The sequence below is a fragment of the Primulina tabacum genome, unplaced genomic scaffold (genome assembly GCF_025594145.1).
Source record: "Primulina tabacum isolate GXHZ01 unplaced genomic scaffold, ASM2559414v2 Contig797, whole genome shotgun sequence".
Lineage (NCBI taxonomy): Eukaryota > Viridiplantae > Streptophyta > Magnoliopsida > Lamiales > Gesneriaceae > Primulina > Primulina tabacum.
Genome location: NW_027459918.1, coordinates 32638 through 47500, shown reverse-complemented (window position 1 = coordinate 47500; position 14863 = coordinate 32638). Strand labels below are relative to the sequence as shown.

Here is a 14863-nt window from a genome sequence, read left to right as displayed (position 1 = left end):
CGTAAATTATGGATAAAACAGTCCTAAATAATTGTTTTTAATTAGTTAACCGTCTCCGGAGTAATCTGCGTTATACCCTTCCGCACAGAACCGGCTGACGACAACAAAAATCGAATAAATGTTCCCAGAAAATAGAATAAAAATAAGAAGAAGGAAATAACGAATGTAAAGCTATTATTAAGTCTGGGATACGATAAAATGGAACCGAAATCGAATTTCGAACTTCCTAAGCGGATTTCTCGAGGAAACGAAAGCTTAACAGAAGCGGTAAATCGCAAATTAGAGGGTCTTAGAGAAGGAATTCGGCTAAAATCTCGTCAGCTCATTGCGTAGTAATGAGTCTCGTCCGTTTGCCCGTTACAATAAAATTAGCCTACAATTTTGTCAAAATCCGGCAGTGCCCGAGCTACTTTCATTTCACATGTCTTATCTGGTCCCGATCGATATTCAGATGATTTGAGCCGAAAATCGTCTGTGACCAAGTAATCAAAAATAGAAAAACACGAAAAAAGGTGCAAAACGAGGATTTCCCAGGGGGTGACCCATCCTAGTACTGCTCTAGTCCAAGCACGCTTAACTTCGGAGTTCTGATAGAATCTGGTGCATTAGTGCTGGTATGATCGCACCCGACATTGAGTGGGATGTTTATTCTTATATCCCTCGAGTACGTGTGGAGCGGGCGGCGATGGACAACACGCGGCACTGCTCTCGCCCAATCATAACCATGAAGTTAAGCGTTCTGGCGCGATGGTAGAGCTAGGATGGGTGACCTCCCTGGGAAGACCTCGTGTCACGACCGGTTACGTAAATTATGGTTAAAACAGTCGAAATAATTTTTTTTAATGAGTTAACCGTCTCCGGAGTAATCTGCGTCATACCCTTCCGCACAGAACCGGCTCACGACAACAAAAATCGATAATGTTCCCAGAAAATAGAAAAAAAATTATGAAGAAGGAAATAACGAATGTAAAGCTATTATTATGCCTGGGATACGATAAAATGGAACCGGAATCGAATTTCGAACTTCCTAAGCGGATTTCTCGAGGAAACGAAAGCTTAACAGAAGCGGTAAATCGCAAATTAGAGGGTCTTAGAGAAGGAATTCGGCTAAAATCTCGTCAGCTCATTGCGTAGTAATGAGTCTCGTCCGTTTGCCCGTTTACAATCAAATTAGCCTACAATTTTGTCCAAATCCGGCAGTGCCCGAGCTACTTTCATTTCACATGTCTTATCTGGTCCCGATCGAGATTCAGATGATTTGAGCCGAAAATCGTCTGTCAACAAGTAATCAAAAATAGAAAAACACGAAAAGGTGTGCAACACGAGGACATCCCAGGGGATCACCCATCCAAGTACTGCTCTCGCACAAGCACGCTTAACTTCGGAGTTCTGATGGGATCCGGTGCATTAGTGCTGGTATGATCGCACCCGACATTGAGTGGGATGTTTATTCTTATATCCCTCGAGTACGTGTGGAGCGGGCGGCGATGGACAACACGCGGCACTGCTCTCGCCCAATCATAACCATGAAGTTAAGCGTTCTAGCTCGATGGCAGAGCTAGGATGGGTGACCTCCCTGGGAAGACCTCGTGTCGCGACCGTTTACGTAAATTATGGATAAAACAGTCGAAATAATTGTTTTTAATGAGTTAACCGTCTCCGGAGTAATCTGCGTCATACCCTTCCGCACAGAACCGGCTCACGACAACAAAAATCGATAAATGTTCCCAGAAAATAGAAAAAAAATTAAGAAGAAGGAAATAACGAATGTAAAGCTATTATTATGCCTGGGATACGATAAAATGGAACCGGAATCGAATTTCGAACTTCCTAAGCGGATTTCTCGAGGAAACGAAAGCTTAACAGAAGCGGTAAATCGCAAATTAGAGGGTCTTAGAGAAGGAATTCGGCTAAAATCTCGTCAGCTCATTGCGTAGTAATGAGTCTCGTCCGTTTGCCCGTTTACAATCAAATTAGCCTACAATTTTGTCCAAATCCGGCAGTGCCCGAGCTACTTTCATTTCACATGTCTTATCTGGTCCCGATCGAGATTCAGATGATTTGAGCCGAAAATCGTCTGTCAACAAGTAATCAAAAATAGAAAAACACGAAAAATGGGTGCAAAACGAGGACTTCCCAGGGGGTGACCCATCCTAGTACTGCTCTAGTCCAAGCACGCTTAAGTTCGGAGTTCTAATGGATCCGATGCATTAGTGCTGGTATGATCGCACCCGACATTGAGTGGGATGTTTATTCTTATATCCCTCGAGTACGTGTGGAGCAAGGCGGCGATGGACAACACGCGGCACTGCTCTCGCCCAATCATAACCATGAAGTTAAGCGTTCTGGCGCGATGGTAGAGCTAGGATGGGTGACCTCCCTAGGAAGACCTCGTGTCGCGACCGTTTACGTAAATTATGGTTAAAACAGTCGAAATAATTGTTTTTAATGAGTTAACCGTCTCCGAAGTAATCTGCGTCATACCCTTTCGCACAGAACCGGCTCACGACAACAAAAATCGATAAATGTTCCCAGAAAATAGAAAAAAAATAAGAAGAAGGAAATACGAATGTAAAGCTATTATTATGCCTGGGATACGATAAAATGGAACCGGAATCGAAATTCGAACTTCCTAAGCGGATTTCTCGAGGAAACGAAAGCTTAACAGAAGCGGTAAATCGCAAATTAGAGGGTCTTAGAGAAGGAATTCGGCTAAAATCTCGTCAGCTCATTGCGTAGTAATGAGTCTAGTCCGTTTGCCCGTTTACAATCAAATTAGCCTACAATTTTGTCCAAATCCGGCAGTGCCCGAGCTACTTTCATTTCACATGTCTTATCTGGTCCCGATCGAGATTCAGATTATTTGAGCCGAAAATCGTCTGTCAACAAGTAATCAAAAATAGAAAAACACGAAAAGGTGTGCAACACGAGGACATCTTAGGGGGTCACCCATCCTAGTACTGCTCTCGCCCAAGCACGCTTAGCTTCGGAGTTCTAATGGGATCCGGTGCATTAGTGCTGGTATGATCGCACACGACATTGAGTGGGATGTTTATTCTTATATCCCTCGAGTACGTGTGGACCGGGCGGCGATGGACAACACGCGGCACTGCTCTCGCCCAATCATAACCATGAAGTTAAGCGTTCTAGCGCGATGGCAGAGCTAGGATGGGTGACCTCCCTGGGAAGACCTCGTGTCGCGATCTTTTACGTAAATTATGGATAAAACAGTCGAAATAATTGTTTTTAATGAGTTAACCGTCTCCGGAGTAATCTGCGTCATACCCTTCCGCACAGAACCGGCTCACGACAACAAAAATCGATAAATGTTCACAGAAAATAGAAAAAAAATAAGAAGATGGAAATAACGAATGTAAAGCTATTATTATGCCTGGGATACGATAAAATGGAACCGGAATCGAATTTCGAACTTCCTAAGCGGATTTCTCGAGGAAACGAAAGCTTAACAGAAGCGTTAAATCGCAAATTAGACGGTCTTAGAGAAGGAATTCGGCTAAAATCTCGTCAGCTCATTGCGTAGTAATGAGTCTCGTCCGTTTGCTCGTTTACAATATAATTAGCCTACAATTTTGTCCAAATCCGGCAGTGCCCGAGCTACTTTCATTTCACATGTTTTATCTGGTCCCGATCGAGATTCAGATGATTTGAGCCGAAAATCGTCTGTCAACAAGTAATCAAAAATAGAAAAACACGAAAAGGGGTGCAACACGAGGACTTCCAAGGAGGTCACCCATCCTAGTACTGCTCTCGCCCAAGCACGCTTAACTTCGGAGTTCTGATGAGATCCGGTGCATTAATGCTGGTATGATCGCACACGACATTGAGTGGGATGTTTATTCTTATATCCCTCGAGTACGTGTGGAGCAAGCGGCGATAGAAAACACGCGGCACTGCTCTCGCCCAATCATAACCATGAAGTTAAGCGTTCTGGCGCAATGGCAGAGGTAGGATGGGTGACCTCCCTGGGAAGACCTCGTGTCGCGACCGTTTACGTAAATTATGGATAAAACAGTCGAAATAATTGTTTTTAATGAGTTAACCGTCTCCGGAGTAATCTGCGTCATACCCTTTCGCACAGAACAGGCTCACGACAACAAAAATCGATAAATGTTCCCAGAAAATAGAAAAAAAAATAAGAAGAAGAAAATAGCGAATGTAAATCTATTAGTATGCCTGGGATACGATAAAATGGAACCGGAATCGAATTTCGAACTTCCTAAGCGGATTTCTCGAGGAAACGAAAGCTTAACAGAAGCGATAAATCGCAAATTAGAGGGTCTTAGAGAAGGAATTTAGCAAAAATATTGCCAGCTCATTGCGAAGTAATGAGTCTCGTCCGTTTGCCCGTTTACAATCAAATTAGCCTACAATTTTAACCAAATCCGGCTGTGCCCGAGCTACGTTGATTTCACATGTCTTATTTGGTCCCGATCGAGATTCAGATGATTTGAGCCGAAAATCTTCTGTCAACAAGTAATCAAAAATAGAAAAACACGAAAAGGCGTGCAAACAAGAGGACTTCCTAGGGGGTCACCCATCCTAGTACAGCTCTCGCCCAAGCACGCTTAACTTCCGAGTTCTGATGGGATCCAGTGCATTAGTGCTGGTATGATCGCACACGACATTGAGTGGGATGTTTATTCTTATATCCCTCGAGTACGTGTGGAGCAGGCGGCGATGGACAACACGCGGCACTGCTCTCGCCCAATCATAACCATGAAGTTAAGCGTTCTGGCGCAATGGCAGAGGTAGGATGGGTGACCTCCCTGGGAAGACCTCGTGTCGCGACCGTTTACGTAAATTATGGATAAAACAGTCGAAATAATTGTTTTTAATGAGTTAACCGTCTCCGGAGTAATCTGCGTCATACCCTTTCGCACAGAACCGGCTCACGACAACAAAAATCGATAAATGTTCCCAGAAAATAGAAAAAAAAATAAGAAGAAGGAAATAACGAATGTAAAGCTATTATTATGCCTGGGATACGATAAAATGGAACCGGAATCGAATTTCGAACTTCCTAAGCGGATTTCTCGAGGAAACGGAAGCTTAACAGAAGCGGAAAATCGCAAATTTGAGGGTCTTAGAGAAGGAATTTAGCTAAAATATCGCCAGCTCATTGCGAAGTAATGAGTCTCGTCCGTTTGCCCGTTTACAATCAAATTAGCCTATAATTTTGTCCAAATCCGGCAGTGCCCGAGCTACGTTGATTTCACATGTCTTATCTGGTCCCGATCGAGATTCAGATGATTTGAGCTGAAAATCGTCTGTCAACAAGTAATCAAAAATAGAAAAACACGAAAATGGATGCAACACAAGGACTTCCCAAGGGGTCCCCATCCTAGTACTGCTCTCTCCCAAGCACGCTTAACTTCGGAGTTCTGATGGGATCTGGTGCATTAGTGCTGGTATGATCGCACCCGACATTGAGTGGGTTGTTTATTCTTATATTCCTCGAGTACGTGTGGAACGGGCGGCGAGGGACAACACGCGGCACTGCTCTCGCCCAATCAGAACCATGAAGTAAAGCGTTCTGGCGCGATGGCAGAGCTAGGATGGGTGACCTCCCTGGGAAGACCTCGTGTCGCGACTGTTTACGTAAATTATGGCTAAAACAGTCGAAATAATTGTTTTTAATGAGTTAACTTTCTCCGGAGTAATCTGCGTCATACCCTTCCGCACAAAGCCGGAAAAATAAGAAGAAGAAAATAACGTATGTAAAGCTATTATTATGCTTGGGATACGATAAAATGGAACCAGAATCGATTTTCGAACTTCCTAAGCGGATTTCTCGAGGAAACGAAAGCTTAACAGAAGCGTTAAATCGCAAATTAGAGGGTCATAGAGAAGGAATTCGGGTAAAATGTCGTCAGCTCATTGCGTAGTAATGAGTCTCGTCCGTTTGCCCGTTTACAATCAAATTAGCCTACAATTTTGTCCAAACCCGGCAGTGCCCAAGCTACTTTCATTTCACATGTCTTATCTGGTCCCGATCGAGATACAGATGATTTGAGGCGAAAATCGTCTGTCAACAAGTAATCAAAAATAGAAAAACACGAAAAGGGGTGCAACACGAGGACTTCCCAGGGGGTCACCCATCCTAGTACTGCTCTCGCCCAAGCAAGCTTAACTTCAGAGTTCTGATGGGATCCGATGTATTAGTGCTGTTTTGATCGCACTCGATATTGATTAGGATGTTTATTCTTATATCCCTCGAGTACGTGTGGTGCGGGCGGCAATGGACAAAACGCGGCACTGCTATCGCCCAATCAGAACCATGAAGTTAAGCGTTCTGGCGCGATGGCAGAGCTAGGATGGGTGACCTCCCTGGTAAGTCCTCGTGTCGCGACCGTTTACGTAAATTATGGCTAAAACAGTCGAAATAATTGTTTTTAATGAGTTAACCGTCTCTGGAGTAATCTGCGTCATACCCTTCCGCACAGAACCGGCTCACGACAACAAAATCGATAAATGTTCCCAGAAAATAGAAAAAAATAAGAAGAAAGAAATAACGAATGTAAAGCTATTATAATTCCTGGGATACGATAAAATGAACCGGAATCGAATTTCGAACTTCCTAAGTGGATTTTCTCGAGGAAACGGAAGCTTAACAGAAGCGTTAAATCGGCAAATTAGAGGGTCTTAGAGAAGGAATTCGGCTAAAATCTCGTCCAGCTCATTGCGTAAACAATGAGTCTCGTCGTTTGCCCGTTGACAATCAAATTAGCCTACAATTTTGTCCAAATCCGTCAGTGCCCGAGCTACGTTGGTTTCACATGTCTTATCTGGTCCCGATCGAGATTCAGATGATTTGAGCCGAAAATCGTCTGTCAACAAATAATCAAAAATAGAAAAACACGAAAAGAGGTGCAACACGAGGACTTCCCAGGGAGTCGCCCCTTCTAGTACTGGTCTCGCCCAAGCACGCTTAACTTCGGAGTTCTGATGGGATCCGGTGCATTAGTGCTGGTATGATCGCTGCCGACATTGAGTGGGATGTTTATTCTTATATGCCCTCGAGTACGTGTGGAGCGGGCGGCGATGGACAACACGCGGCACTGCTCTCGCCCAATCAGAACCATGAAGTTAAGCGTTCTGGCGCGATGGCAGAGCTAGGATGGGTGACCTCCTTGAGAAGTCTTCGTGTCGCGACCGTTTAAGGAAATTATGGATAAAACAGTCGAAATAATTGTTTTTAATGAGTTAACCGTCTCCGGAGTAATCTGCGTCATATCCTTCCGCACAGAACAGGCTCATGACAACAAAAATAGCTAAATATTCCCAAAAAATAGAAAAAAAATGGGAAGAAGAAAATATCGAATGTAAAGCTATTATTATGCCTGAGATACGATAAAATGGAACCAAAATCGAATTTCAAACTTCCTAAGTGGATTTCTCGAGGAAACAGAAGCGGTAAATCGCAAATTACAGGGTCTTAGAAAAAGAATTCGGATAAAATCTCGCCGCCTCATTGCGCAGTAATGAGTCTCGTTCGTTTGCCCGTTTACAATCAAATTAGCCTACAATTTTGTCCAAATCTAGCAGTGCATGAGCTACGTTGATTTCACATGTCTTATGTGGTCCCGATCGAGATTTAGATGATTTGAGCCGAAAATCATCTGTGAACAAGTAATCAATCAAAAATTTAAAAACACGAAAAGGGGTGCAACACGAGAACTTCCCAGGGGGTCACCTAACCTAGTACTGCTCTCGCCCAAGCACGCTTAACTTCGGAGTTCCGATGGGATCCGGTGCATTAGTGATGGTATGATCACACCCGATATTGAGTGAGATGTTTATTCTAATATCCCTTTTGTACGTGTGGAGCGGGCGGCGATGGACAACACGCGGCACTGTTCTCGCCCAATTAGAACCAAGAAGTTAAGCGTTCTAGCGCGATGGCAGAGCTAGGATGAATTACCTCCCTGGGAAGTCCTCGTGTCGCGATCGTTTACGTAAATTATAGCTAAAACAGTCGAAATAATTGTTTTTAATGAGTCAACAGTCTCCGGAGTAATCTGCTTCATACACTTCCGGATAGAACCGGCTCACGACAACAAAAATCGCTAAATGTTCCCAGAAAATAGAAAAAAAAATAAGAAGGAGAAAAGAGCGAATGTAAAGCTATTATTATGCCTGGGATACGATAAAATGGAACCGGAATCGAATTTCAAACTTTCTAAACGGATTTTTTGAGAAAACAGAAGCTTAACAGAAGCGGAAAATCGCAAATTAGAGTGTCTTAGAGAAAGAATTCGGCTAAAATCTCGCCAGCTCATTGCGGAGTAATGAGTCTCGTTCGTTTGCCTGTTTACAATCAAATTAGGCTACAATTTTTCAGAATCCGGCAGTGCCCGAGCTACGTTGATTTCACATGTCTTATCTGGTCCCGATCGTGATTCAGATGATTTGAGCCGAAAATCGTCTGTAAACAAGTAATCAAAAATAGAAAAACACGAAAAGGGGTGCAACACGAGGACTTCCAAGGGGGTCACCCGTCCTAGTACTGCTATCGCCCAAGCACGCTTAACCTCGGAGTTCCGATGGGATCCGGTGTATTAGTGCTGGTATGATCGCACCCGACATTGAGTGGGATGTTTATTCTTATATCCCTCGAGTACGTGTGGAGCGTGCGGCGATGGACAACACGCAGCACTGCTCTCGCCCAATCAGAACCATGAAGTTAAGCGTTCTGGCGAACCGGAATCGAATTTCGAACTTCCTAAGCGGATTTCTCGAGGAAACGGAAGCTTAACAGAAGCGGAAAATCGCAAATTAGAGGGTCTTAGAGAAGGAATTCGGCTAAAATCTCGCCAGCTTATTGCGGAGTAATGAGTAACGTTCGTTTGCCCGTTTACAATCAAATTAGGCTACAATTTTGTCCAAATCCGGCAGTGCCCGGGCTACGTTGATTTCACATATCTTATCTGGTCCGATCGAGATTCAGAAGATTTTAGCCAAAAATCGCCTATTACAAATTAATCAAAAATAGAAAAACACGAAAAAAGGTGTAACACGAGGACTTCCCAGGGGGTCACCCATCCTAGTATTGCACTCGCCCAAGCATGCTTAACTTCGGAGTTCTGATGGGATCCGGTGCAGTAGTGCTGGTATGATCGCTCCCGACGTTAAGTGGGATTTTTATCCTTATATCCCTCGAGTACGTGTGGCGCGGGCGGTGATGGACAACACGCGGCACTGCTCTCGCCCAATCAGAACCATGAAGTTAAGCGTTCTGGCGCGATGGCAGAGCTAGGATGGGTGACCTCCCTGGAAAGTCCTCGTGTCGCGACCGTTTACGTAAATTATAGCTAAAACAGTCGAAATAATTGTTTTTAATGAGTTAACCGTCTCCGAAGTAATCTGCATCATAACCTTCCGCACAGAACCGGCTCACGACAGCAAAAATCGCTAAATGTTTCCAGAAAATAGAAAAAAAATAAGAAGAAGAAAGTAGCGAATGTAAAGCTATTATTATGCCTGAGATACGATAAAATGGGACCGGAATCGAATTTCTGACTTCCTAAGCGGATTTCTCGAGAAAACGGAAGCTTAACAGAAGCGGAAAATCGCAAATTAGAGGGTCTTAGAGAAAGAATTCGGCTAAAATCTCGCCAGCTCATTACGGAGAAATGAGTAACGTTCGTTTGCCCGTTTACAATCAAATTAGGCTACAATTTTGTCCAAATCCGGCATTGCCCGAGCTACGTTGATTTCACATATCTTATCTGGTCCTATCGAGATTCAGAAGATTTGAGCCAAAAATCGTCTTTTACAAGTTAATCAAAAATAGAAAAACACGAAAAGAGGTGTAACACTAGTACTGCACTCGCCCAAGCACGCTTAACTTCAGAGTTCTGATGGGATCCGGTGCATTAGTGCTGGTATGACCGCTCCCGACATTAAGTGGGATGTTTCTTCTTGTATCCCTCGAGTACGTGTGGCGCGGACGGCGATGGACAACACGCGGCACTGCTCTCGCCCAATCAGAACCAGGAAGTTAAGCGTTCTGGCGCGATGGCAGAGGTAGGATGGGTGACCGCCCTGGAAAGTTCTCGTGTCACGACCGTTTACGTAAATTATGGATAAAACAGTCGAAATAATTGTTTTTAATGAGTTAACCATCTCCGGAGTAATATGGGTCATACCCTTCTGCACAGAACGTGCTCAAGACAACAAATATCGGTAAATATTCCCAGAAAATAGAAAAAAAAAATTAGAAGAAGAAAATAGCGAATGTAAAGCCATTATTATGCCTGGGATACGATAAAATGGAACCGGAATCGAAATTCGAACTTCCTAAGCGGATTTCTCGAGGAAACGAAAGCTTAACAGAAGCGGAAAATCTCAAATAAGAGGGTCTTAGAGATGGAATTCGGCCAAAATCTCGCCAGCTCATTGCAGAGTAATAAGTCTCGTCGTTTTCCCGTTTACAATAAAATTAGGCTTCAATTTTGTCCAAATCCTGCAGTGCCCGAGCTACGTTGATTTCACATGTCTTATCTGGTCCCGATCGTGATTCAGATGATTTGAGCCGAAAATCATCTGTCAACAAGTAATCAAAAATAGAAAAACACGAAAAGGGTGCAACACGAGGACTTCCAAGGGGGTCGCCCACCCTAGTACTGCTCTCGCCCAAGCACGCTTAACTTCGGAGTTCTGATGGGATCCGATGCATTAGTGCTGGTATGATCACACCCGACATTGAGTGGGATGTTTATTCTTATATCCCTCGAGTACGTGTGGAGCGGGCGGCGATGGACAACACGCGACACTGTTCTCGCCCAATCAGAACCATGAAGTTAAGCGTTCTGGTGCGATGCCAGAGCTTGGATGGGTGACCTCCCTGGGAAGTCCTTGTGTCGCGACCGTTTACGTAAATTATGGATAAAACTGTCGAAATAATTTTTTTAATGATTTAACCGTCTCCGGAGTAATATGCGTTACCCTTCCGCACAGAACCTGCTCAAGACAACAAAAATCGCTAAATGTTCTCAGAAAATATTAAAAAAATTAGAAGAAGAAAATAGCGAATGTAAAGCTATTATTATGCCTGGGATACGATAAAATGGAACCGGAATCGAATTTCGGACTTCCTAAGCGGATTTCTCGAGGAAACAGAAGCTTAACATAAGCAGTAAATAGCAAATTAGAGGGTTTTAGAGAAGGAATTCGGCAAAATCTCGCCAGCTCATTGCGGAGTAATGAGTCTCGTTCGTTTGCCCGTTTACAATCAAATTAGCCTGCAATTTTGTCCAAATCCGGCAGTGCCCGAGCTACGCTGATTTCACATGTCTTATCTGGTCCCGATCGAGATTCAGATGATTTGAGCCGAAAATCGTCTGTGAACAAATAATCAAAAATAGAAAAACACGGAAAGAGGTGGAACACGAGGACTTCACAGGGGGTCGCCCATCCTAGTACTGGTCTCGCCCAAGCACGCTTAACTTCGGAGTTCTGATGGGATCCGGTGCATTAGTGCTGGTATGATCGCTCTGGACATTGAGTGGGATGTTTATTCTTATATCCCTCGAGTACGTGTAGAGCGGGCGGCGATGGACAACACGCGACACTGCTCTCGCCCAATCAGAACCATGAAGTTAAGCGTTCTGGCGCGATGGCAGAGCTAGGATGGGTGACCTCCCTGGGAAGTCCTCGTGTCGCGGCCGTTTACGTAAATTATAGCTAAAACAGTCGAAATAATTGTTTTTAATGAGTTAACCGTCTCCGGAGTAATCTGCGTCATACCCTTTTCCGCACGGAACCGGCTCACGACAACAAAAATCGCTAAATGTTCCCAAAAAATAGAAAAAAAAATAAGAAGAAGAAAATAGCGAATGTAAAGCTATTATTATGCCTGGGATACGATAAAATTGAACCGGAATCGAATTTCGAATTTTCTAAGCGGATTTCTTGAGGAAACAGAAGCTTAACAGAAGCGGAAAATCGCAAATTAGAGGGTCTTAGAGAAAGAATTCGGCTAAAATCTCGCCAGCTCATTGCGGAGCAATGAGTCTCGTTCGTTTGCCCGTTTACAATCAAATTAGCCCACAATTTTGTCAAAATCCGGCAGTGCCCGAGCTACGTTGATTTCACATGTCTTATCTGGTCCCGATCGTGATTCAGATAATTTGAGCCGAAAATCATCTGTCAACAAGTAATCAAAAATAGAAAAACACGAAAAGGGGTGCAACACGAGGACTTCCAAGGGGGTCACCCATCCTAGTACTGCTCTCGCCCAAGCACGCTTAACTTCGGAGTTCTGATGGGATCCGGTGCATTAGTGCTGGTATGATCGCACCCGACATTGAGTGGGATGTTTATTCTTATATCCCTCGAGTACGTGTGGAGCAGGCGACGATGTACAACACGCGGCACTGTTCTCGCCCAATCAGAACCATGAAGTTAAGCGTTCTGGCGCGATGGCAGGGCTAGGATGGGTGACCTCCCTGGGAAGTCCTCGTGTCGCGACCGTTTACGTAAATTATAGATAAAACAGTCAAAATAATTGTTTTTAATGGGTCAACCGTCTCCGGAGTAATATGCGTCATACCCTTCCGCACAGAAACTGCTCAAGACAACAAAAATCGCTAAATATTCCCAGAAAATAGAAAAAAAAATTGAGAAGAAAAAAATAGCAAATATAAAGCTATTATTATGCCTGGAATAGGATAAAATGGAACAGAAATCGAATTTAGAACTTGCTAAGCGGATTTCTCAAGGAAATGGAAGCTTAACAGAAGCGGTAAATCGCAAATTAGAGGGTCTTAGAGAAGGAATTCGGCTAAAATCTCGTCACCTCGTTGCGGAGTAATGAGTCTCGTTCGTTTTCCCGTTTACAATCAAATTAGGCTTCAATTTTGTCCAAATTCGGCAGTGCCCGAGCTACGTTGATTTCACATGTCTTATCTGGTCCCGATCGTGATTCAGATTATTTGAGCCGAAAATCATCTGTCAACAAGTATTCAAAAATAGAAAAACACGAAAAGGGGTGCAACACGAGGACTTCCTAGGCGGTCACCCATCCTAGCACGCTTAAGTTCGGAGTTCTGATGGGATCCGGTGCATTAGTGCTGGTATGATCGCACCCGACATTGTGTGGGATGTTTATTCTTATATCCCTCGAGTACGTGTGGAGCGGGCGGCGATGGACAACACGCGGCACTGCTCTCGCCCAATCAGAACCATGAAGTTAAGCGTTCTGGCGCGATGGCAGAGCTAGGATGGGTGACCTCCCTGGGAAACCCTCGTGTCGCGACCGTTTACGTAAATTATAGCTAAAATGATCGAAATAATTGTTTTTAATTAGTCAACCGTCTCCGGAGCAATCTGCGTCATACCCTTCCGCACAGAACCGGCTCACGACAACAAAAATCGCTAAATGTTCACATAAAATAGAAAAAAAATAAGAAGAAGAAAATAGCGAATGTAAAGCTATTATTATGCCTGGGATACGATAAAATGAAAACAGAATCGAATTTCGGACTTTCTAAACGGATTTCTCGAGGAAACGGAAGCTTAACAGAAGCGGAAATTCGCAAATTAGAGGGTCTTAGAGAAGGAATTCGGCAAAAATCTCTCCAGCTCATTGCGGAGTAATGAGTCTCGTTCGTTTGCCCGTTTACAATCAAATTAGGCTACAATTATGTCCAAATGCGGCAGTGACCGAGCTACGTTCATTTCACATGTCTTATCTGGTCCCGATCGTGGTTCAGATGATTTGAGCCCAAAATCGTCTTTCAACAAATAATCAAAAATAGAAAAAAAAGAAAATGGGTGCAACACGAGGACTTCCCAGGGGGTCACCCATCGAGGGGCGATGGACAACACGCGGCACTGCTCTCGCCCAATCAGAACCATGAAGTTAAGCGTTCTGGCGCGATGGCAGAGCTAGGATGGGTGACCTCCCTGGAAAGTCCTCGTGTCGTGACCGTTTACATAAATTATCGCTAAAACTGTTGAAATAATTTTTTTTAATGAGTTAACCATCTTCGGAGTAATATGTCATACCCTTCCGCACAAAACCGGCTCACGACAACAAAAATCGATAAATGTTCACAGAAAATAGAAAAAAAATAAGAAGAAGGAAATAACGAATGTAAAGCTATTATTATGCCTGGTATACGATAAAATGGAACCGGAATCGAATTTCGGAATTCCTAAAAGATTTCTCGAGGAAACGGAAAGCTTAACCGAAGCGGAAAATCGCAAATTAGAGGGTCTTAGTGAAGGAATTCAGCTAAAATCTCTCCAGCTCATTGCGGAGTAATGAGACTCCTTCGTTTGCCCGTTTAAAATCAAATTAGCCTACAATTTTGTCCCAATCCGGCAGTGCCCGAGCTACGTTGATTTCACATGTCTTATCTGTTCGTGATCCAGATTCAGATGATTTGAGCCGAAAATCGTCTGTCAACAAGTAATCAAAAATAGAAAAACACGAAAAGGGGTGCAACACGAGGACTACCTAAGGGGTCACCCATCCTAGTACTGCTCTCCCCCAAGCACGCTTAACTTAGTAGTTCTGATGGGATCCGGTGCATTAGTTCTGGTATGATCGCACCCGACATTGAGTGGGATGTTTATTCTTATATCCCTCGAGTACGTGTGGCGCGAGCGGCAATGGACAACACGCGGCACTGCTCTCGCCCAATCAGAACCATGAAGTTAAGCGTTCTGGCGAGATGCCAGAGCTAGGATGGGTGACCTCCCTGGAAAGTTCTCGTGTCGCGAACGTTTACGTAAATTATAGCTTAAACAGTAAAAATAATTGTTTTTAATGAGTAAACCATTTCGGAGTAATCTGCGTCATACCCTTCCGCACAGAACCGGCTCACGACAACAA

At 43.9% G+C, this 14863-nt stretch overlaps 14 non-coding genes and 2 pseudogenes across 14 annotated transcripts; all 16 read right to left on the bottom strand.

Annotated features, from left to right (window-relative positions):
• Positions 1–509: 509 nt before the first annotated feature.
• Positions 510–628, bottom strand: LOC142535118 (5S ribosomal RNA). Its single transcript, XR_012817384.1, has one exon. It is a non-coding gene; the product is annotated as a 5S ribosomal RNA (ribosomal RNA).
• A 683-nt stretch (positions 629–1311) lies between these two features.
• On the bottom strand, positions 1312–1430 carry LOC142535101 (5S ribosomal RNA). The gene has a single exon (XR_012817367.1). It is a non-coding gene; the product is annotated as a 5S ribosomal RNA (ribosomal RNA).
• Positions 1431–2115: 685 nt separating this feature from the next.
• LOC142535073 (5S ribosomal RNA) lies at positions 2116–2233 on the bottom strand (annotated as a pseudogene).
• Positions 2234–2916: 683 nt separating this feature from the next.
• On the bottom strand, positions 2917–3035 carry LOC142535080 (5S ribosomal RNA). Its single transcript, XR_012817348.1, has one exon. It is a non-coding gene; the product is annotated as a 5S ribosomal RNA (ribosomal RNA).
• Positions 3036–3718: 683 nt separating this feature from the next.
• On the bottom strand, positions 3719–3837 carry LOC142535113 (5S ribosomal RNA). The gene has a single exon (XR_012817379.1). It is a non-coding gene; the product is annotated as a 5S ribosomal RNA (ribosomal RNA).
• Positions 3838–4521: 684 nt separating this feature from the next.
• On the bottom strand, positions 4522–4641 carry LOC142535111 (5S ribosomal RNA). Its single transcript, XR_012817377.1, has one exon. It is a non-coding gene; the product is annotated as a 5S ribosomal RNA (ribosomal RNA).
• Positions 4642–5325: 684 nt separating this feature from the next.
• LOC142535108 (5S ribosomal RNA) lies at positions 5326–5443 on the bottom strand. Its single transcript, XR_012817374.1, has one exon. It is a non-coding gene; the product is annotated as a 5S ribosomal RNA (ribosomal RNA).
• A 640-nt stretch (positions 5444–6083) lies between these two features.
• On the bottom strand, positions 6084–6202 carry LOC142535110 (5S ribosomal RNA). The gene has a single exon (XR_012817376.1). It is a non-coding gene; the product is annotated as a 5S ribosomal RNA (ribosomal RNA).
• Positions 6203–6885: 683 nt separating this feature from the next.
• LOC142535104 (5S ribosomal RNA) lies at positions 6886–7004 on the bottom strand. Its single transcript, XR_012817370.1, has one exon. It is a non-coding gene; the product is annotated as a 5S ribosomal RNA (ribosomal RNA).
• A 677-nt stretch (positions 7005–7681) lies between these two features.
• On the bottom strand, positions 7682–7800 carry LOC142535088 (5S ribosomal RNA). The gene has a single exon (XR_012817355.1). It is a non-coding gene; the product is annotated as a 5S ribosomal RNA (ribosomal RNA).
• A 683-nt stretch (positions 7801–8483) lies between these two features.
• LOC142535100 (5S ribosomal RNA) lies at positions 8484–8602 on the bottom strand. The gene has a single exon (XR_012817366.1). It is a non-coding gene; the product is annotated as a 5S ribosomal RNA (ribosomal RNA).
• Positions 8603–9026: 424 nt separating this feature from the next.
• Positions 9027–9145, bottom strand: LOC142535105 (5S ribosomal RNA). Its single transcript, XR_012817371.1, has one exon. It is a non-coding gene; the product is annotated as a 5S ribosomal RNA (ribosomal RNA).
• Positions 9146–10602: 1457 nt separating this feature from the next.
• LOC142535081 (5S ribosomal RNA) lies at positions 10603–10721 on the bottom strand. The gene has a single exon (XR_012817349.1). It is a non-coding gene; the product is annotated as a 5S ribosomal RNA (ribosomal RNA).
• Positions 10722–11400: 679 nt separating this feature from the next.
• LOC142535106 (5S ribosomal RNA) lies at positions 11401–11519 on the bottom strand. The gene has a single exon (XR_012817372.1). It is a non-coding gene; the product is annotated as a 5S ribosomal RNA (ribosomal RNA).
• Positions 11520–12205: 686 nt separating this feature from the next.
• On the bottom strand, positions 12206–12324 carry LOC142535090 (5S ribosomal RNA). Its single transcript, XR_012817357.1, has one exon. It is a non-coding gene; the product is annotated as a 5S ribosomal RNA (ribosomal RNA).
• Positions 12325–14464: 2140 nt separating this feature from the next.
• LOC142535129 (5S ribosomal RNA) lies at positions 14465–14583 on the bottom strand (annotated as a pseudogene).
• Between the last annotated feature and the right edge of the window lie 280 nt (positions 14584–14863).